Source organism: Mustela putorius, unplaced genomic scaffold, assembly GCF_011764305.1.
Source record: "Mustela putorius furo isolate JIRA1106 unplaced genomic scaffold, ASM1176430v1.1 tig00000876_pilon_pilon_pilon, whole genome shotgun sequence".
Classification (NCBI taxonomy): Eukaryota; Metazoa; Chordata; class Mammalia; order Carnivora; family Mustelidae; genus Mustela; species Mustela putorius.
The window spans coordinates 2,018,221-2,027,976 of NW_025421506.1; the positions used below are offsets into that span (position 1 = coordinate 2,018,221).

Sequence of the window (9,756 nt, forward strand, 5' to 3'; positions counted from 1 at the left end):
TGAAGAAAGGCATGCACTCATTAAGGATAAAATATGAAAAGATTCTTTGCTTCATGAATTCCTGTCTAAAACTTCACTGGCACATATATGAGACATAGGTGTCAGGAATATTTTTGAATTCTTCTTTGGCTCATGATCATCACGAACATACAACTTTCTGTGAAGGAAGTGCCATATTTTGCTCAAACGCCATGTTCTTCTATTCCAGGAAAAAGAAATTTTAAAGGATATAAACCAAGCAGCAGTTTCTATGTGGGCCTCTTTGGCAGGGAAACAAAAGAGCTGGGAAATACAGTCCCTTGCTTGGAGTGGAGCAGAGGAAAGATTCCTTAATAAAATGTATGTACTACAAACTCCTGCCTGGAAACAAAGAATGATATAAACAAGTCATGGCTTGCAGCTTCAAAATCCAGTAAATTATATTTATGGTTGTGCATTTGTCAAGATAAGTAGCTAATGGTAATCCCATAAGCAGATAAGGGTAATAAAATGCATTGACGCAGAGCAGAAGTCAGACTCGGTGATGGGGACACCCTTTCACACTGGCAGTTCCTGAAAGACCTTGTCAGATGCCTTCAGATGGGGATGATGGCCAGGCCAGGGGTAGAAAGTGGGAAAGAAAGGCCATTTCTGTGTGTGGCCCTTTAATGATAGAGCACTTAGCATCTTTAAGTTTTATCATAGTTGAAGTGATAGAAGAAGAAATCTGCAGCAATATAGAGAAGAGAAATATTTCTGCCTTGGAGAGTGTTTTAGAAAAGAAAAAACTAGGGCAAGAACCAGCATTCTTTGGGAGAATACTGTACCTAGGCTGCAGAATTAGCACTAAACACATTTTCAGACTCTGGACTGAAATAGAAATCCAATTGTCAAGCTCTTAAAATGTGCCCAGGACTGGTTCTAACAGACTCCTTTAGATCTGCATCTGCTGTGTTGTGACTACAGGAATAGATGCAGCTCTGAACTCCCTTCTCGAGGTGTTCTGTTTCCAGGTAACCTCCTGATCCTTCTCTGCCAGCATTTTATGGTTGTAGCAAGATGGCAAGAAGACTCTCCGTGAGAGCAACTCTCCATAATCCAATATTTTAGTTACTAGAAACATATGAATGGACAATCCTGCTATAGGTAATAAGGACCATTTCAGCAAGTTAAATCTGATTTTTGGATTAACGTTGTGTCCATGCATCAGGAGCAAGTATATCCGTGCCTTCCTATCTGGGCCTCAGGCTCCAACATGCAGCTCCATCTGGGGATACACTGCTGTCCTTCTGGCCTGAAGAAGCTGGCTTTACAGCAAGGCCAAGGCAGGACTCACCACAGTCTCTGCTTGAGCCCATTTCCAGTCTATACATGAGGGCCTCCATCTTCAGACTCCCATTGACCCAACATACACAGATCAAAGGAAAGGAGCCTGTGGCAGGATACTCTCACAACGATGACCCAAAGCATGTGATAAGATTCTCCAGTTTCTCAATTTTCTCTTGCATTGACTGTTATTCTTCCAGAAAATTCTAAAAATATTAACCATTTTTATTTGGGCTGATTTGGTTTTGTTGTCAGCATCCATTCAGGGCAGGAAGAAATTATTCTGTGTCTGCCGTCAGACCCCCTGCCAGGGTTCAGGTTCATGCTCAGTCACCGTGATCCTGAGCAAGTTGTTGAAATTCTTTGAGCCTCAGGTCTGTCATCTGTGAGAAAGAAAATGACACTTTCAGGACAGGGTTGTTATAATGATTCCAAGTCATGTGGAGCAAGCACTTGGCATATAGAACATGCTCATTTAACAGGAGCTATTATTCAGCTCTTCTGTAACTAGGTTGTAAGTGTTGAAGTTGATAACAATTAATCCTGCACCTAGAGTTCTTCTGAAATGTTTATTTAAGGACCAGTTTGCTTGACTCTCTTGTAAGTGATATCCTATGAATATCTTAAGAATATAAAAAGTAAAGTTTGCTTGACTTTATCATAAGTAATATTTTATAAATATAAAAAATAAGCTCACAAGTGTTTTCAAGTTTATTATTCCATATAGTGTTCACAACTCTCAGAAATGTTGGTTTCACAGTTATCTTTACTTTAGAGACGAGGAAACAGACTAAATCACTCGGGGCCACAAAGTAAGCACACTGGCCAATATGGAGATCCATGATACCAGACTGACTGCTTCGTTTATTACTGGAACACAGTTCAAGTTCACAAACAACCTCACTCTCTACTTAAACTAAGATTTCTTATACCCCTGTAGGCACTGGATAAGGTGCTGAGAATACAGCTATAAGAAAAAACGTCACAGGTCCAGCCTTCAAGGACTTCATCTTCCTTCAGGGAACATAAGCATTAAACAATCAGAAAAGGAACCACCTTATTTTACAAAATAGACTAAGAACATCAACATACACTGCACCAAAGAAGATGAACAGATGGCAAATAAACATATGAAACAATGTCCAACATCATATGTTAAAACACAATACACCTATTAGAACAGCCAAAATCCAAAATACTGACCGCACCAAATTCTGGCAAGGATGTGAAGCAACAAGAACTCTCAGAAGCTGGTGGAATATAAAGTGGCACAGCCACTATGGGAGAGATTTTGGTGGTTTCCTACAAAAATAAACATATTCTTACCATGTGGTCAAATGATCATGCTCTTTTGTATTTACTCAAATAAATAGAGAATAGATATCCACACAAAAACCCGCATCAAGATGTGTATAACACTCTTTATTCATAAACGCCCAAACTCAGAAGCAACCAAGATGTTCTTCCTTAGGGGGATGGATATGGAAACTGTTACATCCACCTCCTGGAATATTACTTAGCACTGAAAAGGAAGGCGCTATTAAGCCATGAAAAGATATGAAGGAAATTTAAATGAATATTAATAAGTCAAAAAAAGCCAATTTGAAAAGGCTACATAGTGTATTATTTTAACTAGGTCACACTTGGGGAAAGGCAAAACCATGGAGACAGTGAAAACATCAGTGGTTTTCAGAGATTGGTAGGGAGGGAGGGATGAACAGGCAGAGCACAGAGGAATATTTAGGACAGTGAAACTACCCTGTGTGACATCATAATGGCAGATACATGTCATTACACATTTGTTAAAACCCACAGAATGTAAACACTGAGGAAAAACCCTAAGTAAACCATGGGCTTGGGGGCAGAGTGATGTTTCAATCAATGTAGATCCATCGATTATAACAAATGTATCATTGTGGAGCTGGGTGTGATAGTTGGGAAGGCTATGCAGGTGTCAGGGCAGCAGGTCTATAGAAATTCTCTCTGTTTTCTGTTCAATTTTTCTGTGAACTTGAAACTGCTCAAAAATAAATCTTTTCCTTTTTTTTTTTTTTAAGTAAAACTACACCAATTGTGGGAAATTCAATGAAAGAGGTCATGCAGGGAACGTAACCATCCAGCACAGTCTGGCAGAGTCAGGAAAGCAGTTCATCGTAAGCGACCTTTGAGCTAAAAGCTGAAGCATAAATGGTGGAAATACCAATTGTGCTAAATGCTGTAACTTGACAAACCAAAGGGATCATATGTACAACATGAACCTGATACAGGACAACATACCAGTCCTACTTAAGACTGTTACCGTATGTGGCAAGTAATGCTTATAATGCTAAGTTCACTCATGTGAAGTGTGCCTCAAATCTGGAAAAAGAAACCACGGGAAGGGGCCAAATATTGTCATGGTAACGGAAACACAAAGCACCCAGGCTAAAGGCTTTCTAATAAGGAAGAACAGCCAGCATTCGGTGAGTGTTCCTCCCATGGAAGTTGACATCTGTTATTCATTTGTTGATTCAAGCTTTGAAGAAAAGCAGCGTAATTGGAAATACTTCTATGTTCTGGGAAAACATAGAGTGGAAGACCTCTTAGTTCTTTTTAAATATTGATCCATTACTTTTAACATGTAGTACAAACTGGCTCTCTCCACTTTAAGAATGGACGAGAGAGTTTGGACAATATCAAGAGTCAATAATTTCATAGCTGTGAAAGATCAAAGTTGGTGTCTTGACTAAACAAGGAGAAAGGAGCTCTCTGATCATGAAGAGGACAGTTTTGAGGTGCTTGGGAAGAAGTAAGAAAAAATGTATATTAAAGAGGAGGTGAAGAGGGCATCATAATGGGTAGATAATTACCACTGTATTGCCAATTTTAGAAAAGAAATAACAAGGTAAAGAAGAATGCCCATATAACTACCTAAATACCCATGCAGTGTATGGTTCAAAGCAAGAATATTGGTAACAAACAGATGTGGATTTCAGTGTACCTTTGACCAATGATGAACTCTAAGACTTCAGGCAAGTTTCTGAGTCTCTCTACAACCCAAAGTCTTCATCTGTAAGACGGAAACATTATTAGGATGTACCTCATGGGTTTTTGGCAGAAGTGAGTACTTTAGTGGACACAGTTATGATCAATGTCTAGTGCACTAAAGCCACTCAGTAAATATTAATTATATTATTATTTTTTAATGGGGTAAGAAGCTCCCCCCAGCATAACAGATTTGCTATACAGCATTCCTGTTAATCTGTAATTCCCATTGGACTGCAAGAGTTTAAAGAAGTGCTAGAGGAAAGTCGGAATCCTTTGGTGAGTTGCCAGATAACTAAGAGAACAAAGGAAAATGTCAGACAGTGGTTTCCTGTCCCTGAGGAGTTCCATTTAGCCTCTAGATGATCTTGGTATCCACATTACTATATCATGCAAAGATGTGCTGAGGCCTGCACTCCCCCGTTTATGATCCTGTCACAGCCCAAGGGGTGACTGACACTGGAAAGCATGAGAAGAGTTGGCTGGCGTGCCCACCCTCCTCACCTGGTTTCATATGCCCACCTGAGTCGCCATCCTATCCCATTTGAGAAAGCTCAGCTCTAGCCATGTTCTCCATTACTGCCATGTCTGAGGATACTTTGCTCTGTGCTCATAAAAGACAACAAAATTTCACCCATTATTCTTTGCAAGACCTCAACCAAGTTATATATGCAATCTGAGCTTCCGATGCCTCATCTCTAGTGCTGGGGAGGCTTGGGCAGGGCCCAAGCAAGGCCTGCCCAAGCAAGGATCAGAGGGCCCACTCAAGCTGGATGATTGGGGACAACCTCAATGAAGGGATTATTTACAGGGTTTGGGGAAACCAGCAATAACTGGTAGAGGGACTACATGAGCAGTGGAGGGCTACTACCCGTCTTAGACTCAGAGCTGGGAAAAGAATGGTCATGAGAACCCGGACAGGTAACTTGGCAGACAGGCTCATCTTTGCCTAAGAGATGCAGCCAACCCTTGGCAACTTCCCAGAAGAGTAAATTACTCTGAGTAAATTTATTAAAAATTATTTATTTATTATTTATTAAAATTATTAAAATTAATTTACTCCCAGAAAAGTAAATTAACTGCTTTTCTCCTGCTTCCATCTCTGTCAGTACTAAACTATTGGTCACACTCAAGTGGACAGAGAGCTTGTTGACTCCTTTGCTCCAGACCAGCGTCCTGGAGACATGGAACAAGGTAAGAGTGGGTCTGGGTTGGGAGCCAGGAGGTAAAGCAGAAGAAGCCCAAGAAACATCAGTATGAGCATGGAACAAGTCAGTGTGTAAGGTCACGGTCTTGAACATGATAGGAGAGCAGGGAACCTCCACCCCCGCAGCCTTCACAGAGAAACCCAGAACTCTGCAGCCCCAGTCCCTGCCCCACGCTCAATAGAGATCTCAACATACACACGCACACATGCACATAACGCTCACGGCACGTCAGGCTTTATATTTTCAAGTTTTCAATTTTGAGGTTTTTGGCTGCACTGCCCTGCACATTCTTATATGGAGTTTTTAGCCACCCAACTTCAGCCTGTCCTTGCAAAGTTTACCAGGCTCATGATCCCCTTTTGGTGTGCACCAAAGTGGAAGTTACCTCCCAATTATGTCACCTGCTTGGAGGGATACAAGTGTCAGCACCAGCTTTTGCCAGGTCCCAAAGGGGTGAAATTTTCTTATCCAAAAAAGAAGGGAAGTCTTGGGGGCCATCATCTCCAAAAGGCTTTGAGCGCCCCAGGCGATGGAGCAGACATTCAGAGGAGGCACCAAGAGTTTGATCTCTGGAAAGAGGGCTCCTCTGGTTTAGAAACATGCGGCATATCTGTTAGCCCGCCGAGCAACAAACCTCTGCTCTCTGGTCAGCCCGCTTCATTAAATTAGTTTTAAAGACAACCAATAAAAGGTGCCAGTCATTCTACTTAACTATGTGGCTAACCATCCATTATTAATCAGAGTGCATACTTCTGGAAGAGGAGATGGGGTCTCAGAGATCTGAGCTCGATAAGCCCCATAATGCAATAACCCACGTGCCTGGTATCTTGTGATAAATGCAGTGGTTGATCAGAGCTGCAGCCGAGAGATAGATGCTCTCTGTTCTCTCTCAATCCCCTCTCCCTCCTCCCTTGTGGTTCAGAATGGCTAAAGTACGTTCCATGGAAATATATCTTTATACCAGAAGTAAACAAGCAAATAAATCTTTGCTTGTAAATGTTTATTTGCAAGAGGCTAAACCCCGGAGATCTGTAAAAATCAGGAGAAGAAAGCACACTGAGCAAATCTGTTGTGTCCCTTTTCAGCCACATTTTCTTTAGAAGCAGGAGATTTCTCATAAGACAAAGTCCTACAATCGGATTGGAAATGTAGGGCATCTTTGCAGTTAGGCTCTGAGGTGACTGGAAAAGCATCTTACAGACCATGACATGTTTGGGTCCAAAGTGTCTTTCAGAATGCAGGTAAAAAGGTAAAGTCTCCCATTGAGCTAAATGTCTGCATATCCCATGCTGAGACATTTTGCAAACTGAAGGAAAACCGCAGAGTGTGTGGTTTGGGCATATCCCAAAGGGAGATGCTGTCTCATTTTCATATCTGCTCAATAGTAAAAATGAAATATAACAGATTTTTTGTATAATCTCTCAGTCACTTGGTCTGGGGACCTCAACTTGCTTTACCAACGTTAGCCTGCTAATCCCCGCAGGAGCCCTAGGAGGTTGGCAGGCTCCTGTTGGTGCCATGTCAGGTGAGTTCAGGGATCGTTGCAGATGTAGTCACTGCTTGGGGGCCAGAGAAAGTGAGTTCTCCTCTACCCATTTTCCAATAATGGGTATCAAGGTATTATCACTGGGGCATTGGTAATGCTCCTGATGGGCATTTGAGGCCTGGGCAAAATGGACAGCTGAGTGTCCAGTTGTCTCTGACTCCTGAGAGGAAGAGAAGTGGGTTGGAATAAGGACAGACTGTTCACAGGGCCCATTAGTCCAGTGGTTCACAGCCTTGGTTGTCCACTGGCACCAATGGGGGACCTGCAGGAGTCACTGGTGTGACGGAGGGGGAGGTGTCTTGCTTCAGGAATTGTAATTTAATTAGCCTGGGGTGTGATCTGGGCCTGGAGAGTTTTTAGAGTACAAGAGGTGATTCTAATATAGATCTAATATTCTAAGATAGAAGTGATTCTCATAATTTCAGAGTACAAGAAGTGATTCTAATATAATGGTTCTGATGGTTGAGAACCATTTCCTAAAGTAAGGAATCTGATGAGGAACTGCTCTTTTGGGGCGTTTTTGCTTTGGAAAGACCCAGTTTTGCTAGTGAACAGCAGATGTTCATCTGATGGAATTTTAAAGAAATGACCTGATCCAGTCTTTACAGTGACCTTGACCATGCCTGACAATCGTGTGCCTTGCACTGGGGGCTGTGCACTGATGTTTTCCAGACTGTTGGGCAATGGTTTATTAATAGGTGATGAAATAGATCTAGATGGTTACAACTGGCACCTTTTATTTAAAAAATAAAATAAAATAAAACTGGGGGCTCCTGGGTGGCTCGGTCAGTTAAGCATCTTACTCTTGATTTAGACTTGGGTCCTGATCTCAGGGTCATGAGTTGGAGCCCTGCCTTGGGCTCTGTGCTCATAGGGGAGTCTGCTTGAGATTTTCTCCCTTTCCTTCTCCCTCTGACTCTTCTCTTGCTTGCACATGCTCTCTCTCTCTCTTCCCTCTCTCTCTCTCTCTTTTTCTCAAATAAATAAATAAATAAAACATTTAAAAAATAAATATGTAAAATTCTGACCTTTGATGTTAATAAAGCATTCTTGGGATGCATTTCTTCAGTTTTAGGTGGCTTCACAACTTTCTCCAAGCTCGTCCTGATACACCAAGTGGTGACTCAGAGCTCAAGTCCAGGTCCTGTCTGTCCGCAAACCTTGAGCTCCCTCTGCCATGCAGGATGCCTTTCCACCAACCAGCATCCAGACTCACACCAATGGTATTGGCATATCTTCAATTCCCCTTGCCTAGAAGCACGAGTTAGAAAGACAGCCAGCTAACCAAGTAAAGTAAAAACAAAACAAAAAACCTAAAACCAAAAAACTCGCGACTGCTCCTTTAAACTTCTACCAAGTGAAGGAGGCTCACCTGCTTCCATCCCAGGGCTTCTCAGCCTTGGACCGGAAGGCTCTTCCTGCAGAGTCTGGTGCAACAGAGTTGAAGAGCACCTTAATTGTCCTGCCTGCCTGTGATGGCCCCATATGTTCTTGCAAATGGCACCTGGGGTACACTCAAGGTGAACAGATTCACAAAATATGAAAATGAGAATAGCTCATTCCTTCTGAAGAAGCACAACTTCCCCTAAGATACAGTCAAACCCAACTGGCTATGAGTGAGTTCTGAGCACACTAAGCAGTGCTGAGATTTTTCAAAGTAAACCTTTTTTTTTTTTAATTTTTATTTAAATTCAATTTAATTAACATAAAGTGCATTATTAATTTCAGAGGCAGAGCTCAGGGATTCGTCAGCCTTATATAATATCCAGTGCTTATCACGTCACATGCCCTCCTTAATGCCCATCACCCAGTTACCCCATCCACCCACCCCTCTCCCCTCCAGCGACCCTCAGTTTGTTCCCTAGAGTTAGTCTTTTAGGGTTTGTCTCCCGCTCTGTTTTCATCTTAACTTATCTCTCCTTCTCTTCCCCTACATTCATCTGTTTTGTTTCTCAAAGTCCATTTTTAATTGGAGTACGACATCCATATAGGAAAGGGCATCAACCCTAAGGGCACAGCACAGGGAATCTCCACACACCGGACGCACCCACATGACTATCACCGCACCAAGAAGGAATGCGGGACCGACAACCCAGAATCTCTTCACTTTCTCCTTTCTTGTCACTATCACCCAAAGGACTAACCACCGCCCTGACTTCTAACCATAATTTTTTGCCCTTAAAATTTTTAAATAAAAGGAATCATACTCTATTCTGTTGTGTTGGTCTTCTTACATTCAACATGGTATCAGTGAGGTTCACCCACATAGTTATGTGGTCATAGTTGGTTCATTGGTATCGACATTTAATATTCCACTGTATTAACACATGACAATGGATTAACCCACTCTTCTATATGACCACTTGAATGCTTTCCCATTTGAGACCATGAACTGAAACGTCCAACTGAACATCTTTCTGGTGAACACAGGTTTGCACCTCTCTTAATTATTGGAATTCTTGGATCAAAGATATGCCCAAATCAGTTTCAAAAGTTCCTTCAAAAGAAGAATGATTTCCAACATTTTACCTTTTATTTTTCCAGCAAGGACCATAAAGGTTCCTAATGTCTCACATCACTACAAAAACTTGGTGTTTTCTTTTTCATTTTAGCCATCCTGAGGTCACGTGTGTTGGTGTGTCTCTTTAGTGTTTATCGTGTATTTCTTTTAAA

The 9,756-nt window shown here is 41.7% G+C and overlaps 1 long non-coding RNA gene across 1 annotated transcript; it reads left to right on the forward strand.

Annotated features, from left to right (window-relative positions):
• The first annotated feature begins 3,148 nt into the window (after positions 1-3,148).
• LOC101675079 lies at positions 3,149-9,275 on the forward strand. Its single transcript, XR_200913.2, has 4 exons — positions 3,149-3,767; positions 5,439-5,523; positions 8,153-8,306; positions 9,042-9,275. It is a non-coding gene; the product is annotated as an uncharacterized LOC101675079 (long non-coding RNA).
• The last annotated feature ends 481 nt before the right edge of the window (positions 9,276-9,756 follow it).